Below are 15,752 nucleotides of genomic sequence, written 5' to 3' on the forward strand. Positions count from 1 at the left end.
CCAGGCTCCCTTCTCATATGCTTTTTTTTTTAATTATTTAAATTCCAGATAGTTAACATACAATGTAGTATTAGTTTCAGGCATATAATACAGCGATTCAACACTTCCATACACTACCCGGTGCTCCTCACATTAAGTGCCCTCCTGGACCCTCATCACCTATGTAACCCATCCTCTACTTCCCTCCCATCCGGTAACCATTAGTTTGTTTTCTGTAATTAAGAGTTTGTTTCTTGGCTTTTGTTGATACGTTTTGCTAATTTTTTTCTTTCAATTTGTGGCTTATTTAATAATAGTATTTTTTGACAGTGTAAATATTTCATTTTGACTAAGGCCAGCTAATCCATTTTTGTTTTCTATAGTTAGTTCATTTTATGCCCTGTCAGAAATTCTGCCCCCATTTTGCAGAGATAGTTTCCTGTGTTTTGTTCATCATAATTTTGGTTTTTATACTTAGATCTATGATCCATCTCAAATTAACTTGTGTATGAAATGAGCTAGAGATCTGTGCTCTTTTTTTTTTTTTTTAACATTTTAAATATTCGGTTGATATAGCAATATTTGAAAAAAGACTTAGGTTTCTTCATGGAATTAACTTCACACCTTGGTTGAAAACCATTTGTGTATGTATAGGTCTGTTTCTGGAGTCCTTTTTTTGTTCCTTGATGTGTTAGTGTATGCCAGTAATGCATTGTTTTCATTACTGTAGTCTTAAAATCGGGCAGTGTAAGTCCTCTCAATTATTCTTTTGTAAAATGGTTAATGCTGGGGCACCTGGGTAGCTCAGTAGCTTAAGTGTCTGACTTTTGTTCAGGTCATGATCTCATGGTTTGAGTGCTGCATTGGGCTCTGAGCTGACAACTGGGAGCCTGGAGCCTGCTTCAGATTCTGTGTCTCCCTGTTCCTCTGTGCCTGCCCTGCTCATGCTCTCTCTCTCTCTCTCTCTGTCTCTCAAAAAGAAATAAACATAAAAAAAAGACTTTAAAAAGATTGTTGAAGCTATTCTAGGGCCTCTGCATTTCCATAAAAAAATTAGAATTGGCTTTTTAAGAAAGCGGATGGAATCTATTAAGCAATTTAGACAGAACATTGAGTAGATATTTAGCTCTCCTATGTATAAATATAGGTCTAATTATATAATTAAAGTAAGGAAATAGAAAAAAATGAAATAGCTAAAGATAAATTTTAGTATTTTTAAATAAGAAAAAAAATATATTTTTTTCCCTTCCAGTGAGAAATTTTTTTCTTCTTTTTTTTAATAGTGTCCTAGCCATTGGAATACTGTTTATTTTTACAAATACATAATTTACAAAAACAGTGTTCATTAGCTCATTTGGAATCTTTAATAATAATATTGATATTGGGAATTACTAATTTTCACATTTTTCTACATTTTACATCGTATGAGCAAGGAAGATACAAAAGACTTTTGGAGCTTTGTTATTCTTTATTCTTTGTCAGTGTAAGTTTAGATCAGTAGAATTACATCCCTTCCCCCCACTGCCCCGCCTTAAGAAATAACTGGTTTTTAGTTTTTGCCAGCCTGAACTCTCACACTAACTCTCTACAAGGCCATGTTCTGTCCTGTTCCGGGGCTATTGCACATCCCTTTATCCTTTAAGGTTCTTCTCCTTTATCTTTCCATGGCAAACCCCTCATTGTTCGGAGTGCAGCTCAAATCTGACCTCTTCAGGGATTCTCCCTAATAAGTGTGTCTAAAATACTTATTTCCATAGTTCTCTATACCAACATCCTTTGATTTTCATTACTTAGTTTTTCACTATCTGAAATCACTTGCTTATTCATTGCATATTGACTCTCTCTTTGCTTCCACTAAAGTGTAAGCTCTCAGAGGCAGGAACCACGTTATCCTCAGCATGCCTACCACATCAGCAAGGCAATAAATACCTGCTAAGTGAATTAATGGATTTTGAAGTTGGTCATACCATTTTAACTTACCAGTAAACGTTATTTGAATCCATTCATTCTACCTTTTCAGAGTTGAACATTGAAAAAAAGTTAATGTTTGTACGTTCTATTTTTATTTCTGGTATTATTGACATTGCAGAACATTTTTACACACTGTATTAATAGTTATATTTACTCTGTGTGATAAGGTGGGAGTGGATCTGACTTTATAGTCAAAACAATGATTTCGAATTTTGGCTTTATCATTTACTAATTGTTCAAACTTGCACAGCCACTTAATATTCCTGAGCCTCAGTTTCCTCACATGCAGATTTCAGATAATAACACTTGCTCTGCTCATTCCATAAAATTTTTGTGAAGGTGAAATTAGATAATGTATTTATGAATGCACTTTGCAAATGGAATATGTAAGTTCTTATTATTAAATTTAATGTGCTAATGCATTGCCTAATGGACCGAAAGAGTTAATTGTTCTGCAAAAATTATCTAATTTATTTTCAGGGTTGGGGAGAATTTTATGCAAGGTGCTACTAATAGATAATAATAACTCATTTGTTCCTCTATCGCACCTTTCTTTAGAGGACTCAGAGAGCTTTATTCTATCTCATTAATCCTTAACAATGCCTCTGAATCATTAGACAGCCTGATGATAAGCATGGTTCTTCTGATTTTTACAGCTGGAGCAAATGGGGCACTGAGAGGTTATGTGACTTTTTCAAAGTCACACAGAAATCAGTGAGGTTGCTGCAGAAAGGGGCTTGGGACTCCTGGAAGCATCCTGCCTATAACTAACTTCAGTAGACAATGCCCAGTGCAGATCACTGCTAAGGTCTAGTGGGAGAAACAAAGAGCATGGCAGGTGTACTATTCTCAATGAGCTTCATTCTTAGAGTGAGAATAGGAACATAAATTGGCTGAGATGGGACAGAATTGGAATGTCATGATTTAGTTTTTTTAAACTGCCATGAAATTTCAATGTGGGTAGATCTCATTAGTTAAAACAGAATAGGTTTCAGAGAAAAGGTGACGTTTGAAATAGATCATAAAATGTTGATAACTTTTGTAAGTAATAAAAGTAGAAAAAAAACATACTAAGCAAATAAAACAAAATATAAGAGAAATATGGGACTTATCTGAAGAAAAGTAACTGTCCTTTGAATGATGTGATATATACAAATAACACAATGTATTTAGATACATGCTAAAATTACCTTAAAATGATAATATTTATTTTTATTTTTATAAGGAATTACCATAATTATTGATTCACAGTCATCATCATAGTTAAAATCATGTTCATTACCAGCAGTCATCAAACATGAAAGGGAGTAGTAAGTATATAAGGCTGTTGTGATACATTGAAGTTAAATTTACCTTCTCTTCTGTCTTGTGCCAGAGCATATTTCTCTGACCAGATCTTGTTTGGGCTTGGGATTCAGCTATGGAATTTTCTTTGCCAAATGGAACATGATCAGGTGTGATTCAAGTTTAGATGTGCTTACATACTTTGGCTTGCCTTATGCCATAAAACTAACATAAGAGATAAAGCCCCAAGGATGGTTTGTTTTTTAAAAGCGTATGAGTGATACATAGAGCAGATCTGGACCCAATGTTCAGTGTTGATCCAAAGCCAACAAAACTTCAACCTGAAGCAAAGCTATCCCACCTGACTCACAGATATGTAAGTGAGAGAAAGAATTGCTTAATTCTAAGTCATTGCACTTTAGAGTAATTTATTAGGCAATCATAGTTGATCAACCTAGCTGGTAGTGTCTAGTGGGGGTGTGCTGTAATGGGTCTTTATAACAAGTCCTTACCAGTAGTTCACTGACAGTTAAACCAATAAATGGGCTCCAGATCTCAGAAATAGAATAAAATGTTAATTTAAATGATATACACATTTTTTTGAGCTACTTCCTAAATAATAAGGACCATTACCCTGAAGCATTATGAACAATAGAGTAGATAGCCGCAGTTTTACTTTAGTAAGAAAGATTTGGCTGAGTATATAGGATACAGATGTAGTTTTGGGAGTCCAGGCAGGAGACTATTGCCAATGTCTAAATGATAGGCAGTGGTTAACTTGGGTGGAAGTAAGGGAAGAAAATGACAGAAAGAAAATGAATGTAAGACCTTTGCTGGAGTTGATTTCATTGGATGTGACAGTTGATGAGTTGATGAGGAGAAGCAAAATCAAAAGTGACTTGAGTCTTTGAAGCAGTTGTTGGTTATAAGATTAGTGATGTCATTCTCCGAAATGAAAAAGTCAGAGGAGCATGAGTAGGTGATTTGAATTATGGAGAGATGATGAGTTTCATATTTACCATGTCGAGTTTGAAGTACAGACAGATTTGAGCAAGTGGCCAGACCCCACTTACCTGATTGTCAAATGCCTTTAAATGAAGAGCGCTCTTATGCCTAGATGGAAAAGATTGCTCACATACTAAATTCCAAACTCCAGAGAAGTTTTAAGAAGCAAAATCAATGGATTCCTGCTTAGAGCCAAGAATATTAGGTAGAATGTTTGGTATTCATTGAAATTCTATTGCCAGGAATATAAGCAATCTCTTAAGAAGAGAAAGTCTGGTTTGGCCGTGTGTTGCCACTTTTGGGGGACATTCTAGCTACGGGACTGATGGAAGAGGCACAGGGCTTATATACTGCATTGCAGAAAACTTTATAATTGGCTTTATATTGAAATAGGGAAATGCTGTATTCTATACCAGTTAGTAGTCAGTCAATGATACAGAATTTTATAGAGGTTTACTGGCCAGTAACTTGAGACATTTTAACAAGTGATAATTCATGAAATAGCATTTGAGAACATTGGCTTTGGAAACAGCTCACTCTGGTTTGAATCTGTGTTCTACCGGTGTCAGCCTATTGATTCATTCTTTTAACAAATATTTGTTGAATTCCTGCCATTTTCTATGTCTGAGAAAAAAAACTTATGAAAACCACTACTTTTGAGAATTTACATCTTACTGGGGGGAGGTATTCAACAAATAATAAACATAATAAATATGGCAAAGACTATAAAAAAGTTATGAACAATATGGAGAAAGAAGGAGAAACGTAAGGATTGGGAGTTTGGTGGGAGTAGGGGACAAATTGCATTATTAGATAGGGTATTCAAGATCTCACTGAGATGTTAATATGTGAGCAAAATCTCAAAGGAGTTGAAAGAGATAGGAAGATATAAACAGATAAAAATATCTAGAGCACAAGTCCTAAGGTGGAATTGTGCCTGATAATGTTTGATGAACAGCAGAGAGGCTGGAGTATAAAGAGCAATTCAAGGAACAGGAGGAAATGAAGTCAGTGAGAAAAATGGGTGGGGGGTGGACAATCAGGAAGGGATTTTAGCTTTTACCATGAGTGAAAAGGAGATTCATTAGAGAATTATTTTTCTTTCCTCTTTATTATAGAAAATTTCAAGCATATGTAAAAGTAGAGAGATAGTACAATTGAGCCTCATCATCCAGTTAAAATGTTGATATAAGACCATTCTTATCTCTTCTGTATCCCTGCTCAGTCCTTCAATTCCTGATTATTTTAAAGCAGAATCAAGACATCATATCATTTGGCTTATGACTATTTGGTAATATCTTTGAAAGAAAAGACCTTCATTGTCTTAAACATAATCATAAAGCCACTATTATACCTAAAAATAAAAATCTTGGTGTTAACAAATATCCAGTAAGCATTCACATTTCCCCCAATTATTTTAGAAATGTGTTTTTTATGGTTATTATTTGTGTAAATCAGGATTATAAAGTGTTTGGAACAAAGGGGTAACAGAAACACTCTGGCTGATGTGGTAAGAATAGTATATGGAGTGTCAAAGAAAGAAGCAAGCAGAACGGTTGGAAGCCATTGTAGTTATTTGGAAGAGGAGTAATGGTGGCTCAACCTTAGAATGGTAGCTGAGGAGGTGGTGATAAATTGAGTGCTGAATATATTAGAGCCAATAGATTTTCTAAAGGTATTGGGTATGGAGTGAGAGAGAAATCATAAGGTGAGTATAAGGTTGTTGGGTTAAGCTGGCCAACAGTGTTGATAGGTCTGTGGGATTAACAGAGTTAAGTTTGGGCAGTTCAAGACTGTACCTAGAAATGAGAGTCCCCAGCATATTGTTGATATATAGAGAGAGCTATGAGACTGGATGGAATCACCAATATCTTTAGTGTAAATTGAAGAGTGAGGATAACCAAGGACACAGCCCTGGGGTGTTGCAAGGTTTTAAGTAAGGGAGAAAAACCAGCAAAGGATACTGACGAGCTGCCAGGGAAGCAAGTGTTCTGGGAGTTAAGTGGAGGCAGTGCTTTATGGCGTGGGTAGCCATCAACAGTGTCAAAAGCTATTGTTATGTCAACCAACATGAGAACTGTAATAAAGGATAATAGGACTTATTCTCTCATGTGATTTTGTTTATTTAAAAAATATTTTTTGCCTACCTACTATATTTCAGCCCCTGATTAGACACTGAAGATAAAAATGAGAAGAGGACATAAGTTCTACCTTTAGGAATCATATACTAGTGGGGATGTATTAGAAGACATTTAAAAACACTATTATAACTTATCCATTTTATTCTCCATTTGGTTCACCTGTAAAATAGAGCTAATTGTACCTTCATTATATGTTGTGAGAATTAAACAATATTATACTATATAAGGATATGAAAAAAGTATTACCCTCTAGAATTATTTGGTTAATTACTCTTCTTATTTAGAAGAAATATCAATACATTTGTGGTACAGGATAAAACCCAGAGGTCAGGTTTAATTGACAAAAGATTATCTTTAACTCATAGGCTTAAGAAGAGGAAATAAACGTGAGTATCTCTAAAAATAACTTTGGAAGGAGAGTGTGGAGCCTAAAATAAAAATAAGTGGGTAGAGGATGAGATCATGGGCTGGAGAAAGGCCAGAAGGAGAAAGGCTGGGTGGTCTCTGGTTGAAGCAAGGCAGGACAAACAAAAATATCTAAGAGGGAATTATAATGGATCAATTTAAAACTGTGGAATTGGATTGCCATAAGATGAAAACCGGGACAATTTGCAAAGGCACAGGACCAATTTCTCTAAAATTCATAAAAATGAATAAGGTGTAGAATTGTCCTAGGCTCTAGAGCGGGAGTTCAGCTCAATCCAACAAAGACGTTAAGAGCCAAAATGGGCTGAGCTGACATCTGGGCTAAATATGTAGATAGCTTGGCATGGAGTAGGTGTTTAGTAAATGGCAGCATTTACTGCAGCAGGATATACACATTCCCTAGAAAAGTCTTGTCTACCAAGGTGTTGGTAGCAGCTGTCTCAATCATTAGGAATACACTTCCTTGCTTTTTACATTCTTTGTGATTGTGTTTTTAAATTTTTCTCCAAAAAAGTCCATATTCATTCGTAATAAGAAAAACAATATTAGAAACTTTTTTCTAGGAGAAATCAAAGTTAGCCATACAGTTTTTATCTAGTCCTTATGGAGCCAATCTTAAAGTGGGAATAAATCCCCTCCTGAAATATGGCTGATGAAATCATTTTGAATGAAATTTTCTAACATGAATGAGGTCCCAAGGCCTTGCAGGTATGATGATACCACCACCACCAATGGTGTCACTGAACCAGGTATTCTGATATTTCATTTAATGCTAAGAAAGTGTGTACATTTGTGAACATAAACAACTTTAATTTTGATTTTGTTTTTTTAAATCACTATCTACATGGAAAGCAGGGTGATTAGGGTAAGGGTATATGGAAGAATAACATTTGAAAATTGCTTTCAAGAAACTGCTAAAGTGTTGTATGTATAAAGGCAATACTGAAGAGATTATTCAATTCAATTAAAAAATTTCATTGAGCTTTGCTGCGTGCTGGGATTCTCAGAGTGAATCAGACACAGGGGCTATCTCCTACCAGGGGAAAAAGACATGTAAACAAATAAGTGACAATGTGACAAATGAGGCAATAGAAACACAGAGAAGCTACCTGAAAGTGCAAGGCTAAGAGTGATTAATTTTATCTGTAAGCTTAGGAAAACATTTCTGAAGTGAGGAATCTAGTTGCTGAGGACTAAAAAGAAAATACTCTGGCATCCAAAATGGAAACACTCATTCTAAATAAGGAATTGCACTTGGTGTTTGTTGAGAAGTGTGAGTGAGCAGGGTATCAGCATATGAGACAAGTAAGTTTAACAGAGGGCAAACTCAAGACCCTTGTGTTTATATGAAGGGCCCCGATGTACAGTGGGCAGTATGGAGGGCAATGGTTAGGGAGATCATTTGGGACCAGTATGCTGTATGAACTGAAAAACATAAGTTTTGTATAACAAGATGATTGTCACGCATCAAAAATGTCTAAACTAAGCAATATGATACGTGCATATACCATGCAGTGGGGATGAAGAATGGGTGCAGAATTTGAGCAACTTCCAAGAGATGACAGTGTTGCACATAAGGAAAAAAAAAGTGAAGATATAGGGAAATAATGAGTTTTGGGGTTGTAACTGGAAGCACTGGGGGATTTTGGATAGATGTTCCCGACAGCCAATAATGCAAGATTGAGAAAATCTTCAAAGTTTGAACATAGGAACTATGTAAGGAAGTAACAAAAAACTTGCAGCAACAGATTTAATGGGATTTAAAAGTTTGAAAAGACTCTTTAAACATCAATTCTTAATGTTTCTAGGTTCTTTATAAATCAGAGGGGCCAAAAAGAGTATCAGAGGGAAAAAAACAAAAATAGGATTCATTGGCTTTAAATGGATGACTGCCATAAGAGTTTGTTTGTTTAAGTTCAGTTCCACAGACATTTTTTGAGTACCTATTCTATGTCACACACTGTATACTGTAGTGCTGGGGATATCAATTTGTGTAAGGTATTATACTTATGAAACTTAACATTCTGTTTTGGTTATCAGACCTATAAACGGTTACACTGATAAAGTATTCTCAGGGATAAGATATATGTAGAGGAAGAACAAAATATATCCAGAAGACTGTACAATTGAATAATCCAATTAGTGCAGTATACTAATCAGGTTGTAACCATAGCTTTCACCATTTTTGTGTAAATTAGCTTAACTATGACACATGATATGATTATACTCCTATAACCCAAACCAATATTGCCTGCCATTCTTGATTTCTTTTTTCTTTTCTTTTCTTTTCTTTTCTTTTTTTCTGTTCTTTTGTCTTTCTTTCTTTCTTTCTTTCTTTCTTTCTTTCTTTCTTTCTTTCTTTCTTTCTTTCTTTCCATTTAAGACAGGGAATACTTCATTCAAACTCATCAGAGAAATGGACAGCTTGGGTCTATAATAAAGCATTGTATTTTAAAATATAGGCCAGTAATTGTATGTGAGAGTATATACTGCTACATACAAATTAACTGATCAGAGCACACTTTTCAATGTTTAAAACAGACTAAGCTTCCCTGTAAAAGCAGCACCTATGTGACTTTTTAAACTTGTTCTTTTTCCTCTCCTTCAACACAATCCATACCAACCACCTCATAAATCCTTCTCACGGGCAGCCATGTCCTCACAGGTCTTGGGAAACTCTCCTTCCTTCATACCCTCATCCACATACCAGTGAACAAAGGCACACTTGTCATACGTCGGGTCATACGTGTGGTTCAGGCAGACCCAGGCCTCAGCAATGCTGCTCAGCATGCACACATCCTGCTGTACTTTGGCCAGGTCTCTACCAGGTACCACAGTGGGAAACTGGTAATTAATGCCAACATTGGGGCCAATGGGGCATCAGTCCACAAACTGGGTGGTACACTTGGTCTTGATGGTGGCAATGGCAGCATTAGCATCTTTGGGGAACCATGTTGCCATGGTACAACAGGCAATAAGCCATGTGTTTACCATGGCGAAGGTCACATTTCACCATCTGGCTGGCTGGCTCAAAGGATTCATTGGTGATCTCTGCTATAGAAAGCTGTTTGTGGTGGGCTTTCTCAGCAGAGATGACAGGAGGATATGTGGCCAGAGAGAAGTAGATGTGGGGATAGGGCACCAGATGCGTCTGGAATTCTGTCAGACCGACATTCAGGGTTCCATCAAATCTGAGGGAAGCAGTGATGGAGGACACAATTTAATCTATCAACCTATATAGGCTACTGTAGGTTGGGTGTTCAATATCAAGGCTCCTACAACAGATGTCATAGATGGCCTCACTGTCTACCCTGAAGGTACAATCAGAGTGCTCCAGGTTGTTGTGGATAGTGAGGATGGAATTGTAGGGCTCAGCTACAGCTGTGGAAACCTGTGGGGCTGGAAAATTGGAGAACTCTAGCTTGGACTTCTTGCCATAATCCACAGAGATGATTCATCAGCAGAGGAACTAGTTCCCCCTCCAAAGCTGGGGAAAACCAAGAAGCCCATGTAGATCTGTGTACTGGTTGGCCAATTTCTGAAATCGGTCCAAGACAAGGTCAGTAATCTCCTCGTCAGTGTTGTGGTGCCCTTGGGCATAGTTATTGGTGGCATCTCCTTGCCTGTAATGAGCTGCTCAGGGTGGAAGAGCTGGCTATTGGTGCCAGTGCGAACTTCATCAATGACTGTGGATTCCAGGTCTACCAACACTGCCCTGGGCACATGCTTGCCAGCACCTGTCTCACTGAAGAGCTCTTGCTGTTGAAGGAGTCATCTCCTCCTCCAGTGGTCTTGTTACTTGGCATCTGATCACTGGGCTGGACGCCGTGTTCCAGGCAATAGACCTCCCAGCAGTCCCTATCAATCTGGACACCAGCCTGGCCAACATGGATGGAGATGCATTCATGCATGGTTGCTGCTTTGCAGCTGCCAAGCAGATGGCAGAGAGGAAGAGAAGTTGTTGCTTGTTAGAGCATGACACTTAGGCAGTTGATGTTAGAGAAACTCCAAACTAACATTCTTTTACCTGCGGAGAAGATAAAATACACAATAGGAGTGTGGCTAAAATCACATATACCTGTCTCAATTACTAGAAAAGCAATTTAAAGCATTTTCCACATGGCTGGTATCTACTGGATATTAGTGCCTTAATAGCCATCATTTATAGAGCATAGTTGTATGCTTGTACGTCTACTTTCTCATTTAATTCTTACATAAAGTGAACAGTTTCACAATTGATAGGTGATGGAGGCCGGGTTTGAACCCAGGCAGTTTGGCTCTGGAGTGTATATTCTTAACCAATCTATACTATTGCCTCTCAAAAGTCTTGCTTGTTCATTTTGTTTGTTTTTCAAAAGTCTTAAAAGACAACAGGTTTTGCAAGATTATTTAGGATGAAGAAACATAGGAGAAGAATAAAAAAAGAGCCCATAAATTTTTTATGTGGCTTTTTGAATGGGATAATTATTGTCTTATGTGGCAGTTTCAAATAATTATTTGATGTTATTATTTTATGTGTTTTTTTCAAATTGCTAATGTGGTTCTTCTAGCTTGGGTAGAGAAGAGTATTTGTGGAAGAAATATTTATGAAACATTTTCATAAATAGTACTTGGAAGATTCTTTTTCCCATTTGAGACCATTCTGGGGACATCTCTGTAAGGAGCAGAAGAGGGCCCTAGGAGGCCATATTCACTTTAATTATAGCCATTGTCTATGCCACAGTTCTCAAACTTTCTGTCACCCGAAGCAACTGTTTAAAACACCTTTTTCTGGGCCTCACCCCAAAGTTTCTGACCTACTCAGGTCTAAATCAGTTTTCATTTGCATTTCCTACCAGTGTCTCCTTGATGCTGTTGCTGCTGGTTCAGGGACCACATTTTAAAAACTAAAGGTCTCTGCCTTTCTCGTGTCTTTTTTATGCTTACAAAGGTTGTGAGTTGTGAGTCTCCCCTCACAGCCTGGTCCTAGCAGTAGTTTGATCCACTGAACTTAGCCACACAATGGGTCAACTCAACCCTCACTTCACAGCTAGGGCACCAGCAGGCAGACTGACTGCCCATCGGGGCAGCATCCCAGAGACCTGTATTTACCTGCCCTCCACCCAGTGGGATAAGGAAATTCAGGCCCAACAAATTGGGCTCTCCCACCCCCAACAAAAGGAACCCACAAAACCGGGCAGCCAAGGGAGGTACTCTGTCTCCACAGATGACACCAGCAAGGATTGATCCAGAGCTCCAATGGCAACAGAAGAATGAAGGAGACCAGAACAGCATTGCAAGGGCTCTGAAAACCTGTCAGTGAAACTAAGCCCCACAAAAGTGAACCAGAGTTCACCTACTAAATCTAAAAGGGCAAATATCAGCTAAAAAAGAAGATTTAAGTACAATTAAGAGTCTCCTAATAATCAAAATATCCAGCATAAAATAGAAAATCATCTATTCTACCAAAGACCAGGAAAACCATGAGAAAAACAATAAGAAAATAAGAAAAACATGAATGAGAAATGTAATAAATAGACGCTAATATTAATTTGAATCAAATGGTGACCCTATCTAACAAGACCTAAGGCAATTGTCATAAAACACAGGACACAAGAGCAACACGTAAGGTCACTATATGTATGCATATATATACTACTGATAAACAAGTGAAAACCAAAGTTTAAAAATACCACCCAAGAATTTCTCCACAGAGAATGAAGTATATAGGTATAAATGTAACAAATCATATACAGAATTTATATAATGAAATTTATAAGGTGATGAAATCAATCAAAAAGAACCTTAAGTATTTGAGAGATACAGCATATTTTCGATTAGAAGACTGAATATAGTAAAAATATCATTTCTTCCAAAATTTATCTATAGGCTTGATACGATTTCTATCAAAGTTTCAGAAAGTGTTTTTTGTTTTTTATTTTTTATTTTTTGGTAGACAGATAAATTTTCTAAAACTTATATGGAAAGGTAGAGTCCATTAAATAGCCAAAATAACTTTGAAAAAGTAGAAGGAATAATCACTTCTCCTAATGTTAAAGCTTCTAATATAGCTTTAGTAGTCACGCCAGTGATATACTGGAGGAGGGGTAGGAAGAAGGGTAGACCTATAGATCAGTGAAACAGAAGAGAGAATACAGAAATATACCCAAACAAAGATGGCCACTTAATTTTGACAAAGGAGGTTAAGTCAATACGTAGTGTTGGAGCCACTGGACGTCCATTGTCCAAAAAAAAAAAAAAAAGAAATGGATCTCCACCTAGATCTTCTCTCTTACATAAAAATTAACTCAAAATGGATCATGGAATTGTAAGCGAAACTTAGGTACGTTGAGAAAATGTGGGGGACCTAGGGCTAGGCAGGAAAAATGTTCTTAGATTTAACACCCAAAACACTATTCATAAGAGGAAAAAGTGCTAAATTGGATCTCATCTAAATTTTAAAAATTTGCTCTTTGAAAAACTCTGCTGAGGGTATTTTTAAAAGCCCACAGACTGAGAGAAAATATTTGCAAATCATGTGTTTGACACAGATCTTGTATCTAAAATGTGTAAAGAAGTCTCAAAACTCCACATTAGAAAAAAACAATTGATCCAATTAAAAAATGGGCAAAAAATCAAGCACAGACATTTCACTGATATGCAGAAGGCAAATGAACGCATGGAAAGATGTTCAACATCATTAGCTAGTAGAGAAATGAAAATTAAAACCACAGGGAGGTTTCACTGCACATCTATCAGAATAGCTAAAATAAAAAATAGTGGCAACAAGTACAGGCAAGAATGTGCAGAAACTGGGGGCACCTGTGTGGCTCAGTCAGTTAAGCATCTGACTCTTGATTTGGCTCAGGTCATGATCTCAGTTCGTGGGTTCCAGCCCTGCCCTGGGCTCTGTGCTGACAGAGTGGAGGCTGTTTGGGATCTGTGTCTCCCTTTCTCTCTGCCCCTCCCCTGCTTGTGCACGTGCTCTCTCTCTGTCTCTCTGTCTCTCAAAAATAAACATTAAAAAAAAAAAAAAAGAATGCGGAGTACTGGATCACTCATACATTGCTGGTTTGAATGTAAAATGGTATAGCCACTCTGGAAAAGGGGCAGTTGTTTTTGAAACTAAAAATAAACTTACCATATGACTCAGCAGTGGCACTGTTGTGCATTGTCCCTGGAGAAATGAAGACATTTACACATAAGAATTTGTATGAATGTTCCTAGCAGCTTTATTCATAATAACGCCAAACTGCACACTATCCAGATGTCGTTTATAGTGTGAATGGTTAAACACACTGTGGTACATTCATACCACGGAATACTATGCAGCAATAATTTTAAAAAAGAAACATTTATACACTCAAAAACTTGGATGGATCTCAAGGAAATGATGCTGAGTGGAAATATCAAAATGATACATAACTGCACAATTACATGAATATAACATTTGTGAAATAACAGTTATAAATATGGAGAACAAATTAGTGGATGATTAGTGGATGGGGAAAGGGAATGTGTGCCTATAAAGAATAAACTTGTGTTGGTGACAGAGTGGGGTGTCTTGATTGTGGTGGTGATTATACAAAACTACACATGTGATAAAATTGTGGAGGATTTTATACGCAAAAACACAAACGGGTGCATGTATAATTGGTGACATCTGAACCTGCTTTTTGGACTGTGTCAATGTCGGTTCCTTGGTTTTGATGTTGTACCATGGTTCGGTGGGATTTTGGCATTGGGGGAGAAGCTAAAGGAAAAGTGTCCTTGTGTATTGCTTTGCAAATTCCTGTGCAGCTGTAATTACTTCAAAATACATAGTTTTTAATATTTGTTTATTTGAGAGAGAACACGCACAGGAGTGGGGGAAGGGCACAGAGAGTGGGAGAGAGAGAATCCAAGCAGGCACCATGCTGTCAGCCTGGAGCTCGATGCAGGGCTCAATCTCAGGAACCCTGAAATCATGACCTGAGCCAAAATCAAGAATTGGTTGCCACTGAGCCACACAGGCACCCCCACAATACATACTTTTTAATGGTTATGAATAGAACTAATACATTATTATGAGTTTTATTCTGTCATATTTTCAAAACAATTTTCTGATGTTGATTTACTTTTGAGAGGCAGAGCACAAGCAGGGGAGGGGCGGAAAGAGAGGTAGACAGAGAATCCGAAACAGGTTGCATGCTGGCAGTACAGAGCCACATGTGGGGCTTGAACCCATGAACCATGAGATCATGACCTGAGCTGAAGTCAGACACCCAGCTGACTGAGCCACCCAGGTATCCCTATTCTGTCATCTTTGAACACAGTCATTGTATTCACAGCTCTGGGTCCTTAAATCTTTTTATACCAAAAATTTAAGACTTATCTCAGGCTGAGGATATGGTCGGACACTTAAATTCTTTGCAGAATACCCACATAATTGGTAACGCTCATTCCCTTCCATTTATCGTCAAGAGTAATTAACTAGCAAGGGGAAGGGAATGGGGATTGGCGTAGAAAGAAGGGAAAAGAAAATTCAGAAGCCAAGTAAAAATTAGTGCTAGAATGATTTTTTTTAATAATGGACAAAAAACCCTTTGAATTGTGGCACTATTTCCTTTTCATCTTTGTGAAGCCAAAATTCACACGACCATGTGGCAGTTTTATTTTTAAATATATTTTAATTGTTTGTTATGCCCAAATCCTTGGATTCTGTATAAATATATTTTTAAAAAGCCAAGGCCCTTGGTGCAGTAAGTGGAAAATCTAAACCAAAATCTTAAGAATCCAGGTGAAATTGATTTTAAAGACACAGGAGGTAGTAGTGTTCCTCTATTAAACTTGTAAACTTTTCTCTATTTCTTCTTCTAACATCTGCCTCTTGATTCTTAATATCCATTATTTTCTCCCTTTCCAATTGGGAAGGACTTAGACCAGAGGTCAAAGGTTGGAGCATATAGCTCCAGCTGTCATACGTTA

The 15,752-nt window shown here is 37.2% G+C and overlaps 1 pseudogene; it reads right to left on the reverse strand.

Moving 5' to 3' along the window:
- Positions 1 to 9,385: 9,385 nt before the first annotated feature.
- LOC122229355 lies at positions 9,386 to 10,717 on the reverse strand (annotated as a pseudogene).
- Between the last annotated feature and the right edge of the window lie 5,035 nt (positions 10,718 to 15,752).

The sequence above is a fragment of the Panthera leo genome, chromosome C2 (assembly GCF_018350215.1).
Source record: "Panthera leo isolate Ple1 chromosome C2, P.leo_Ple1_pat1.1, whole genome shotgun sequence".
NCBI lineage: Eukaryota > Metazoa > Chordata > Mammalia > Carnivora > Felidae > Panthera > Panthera leo.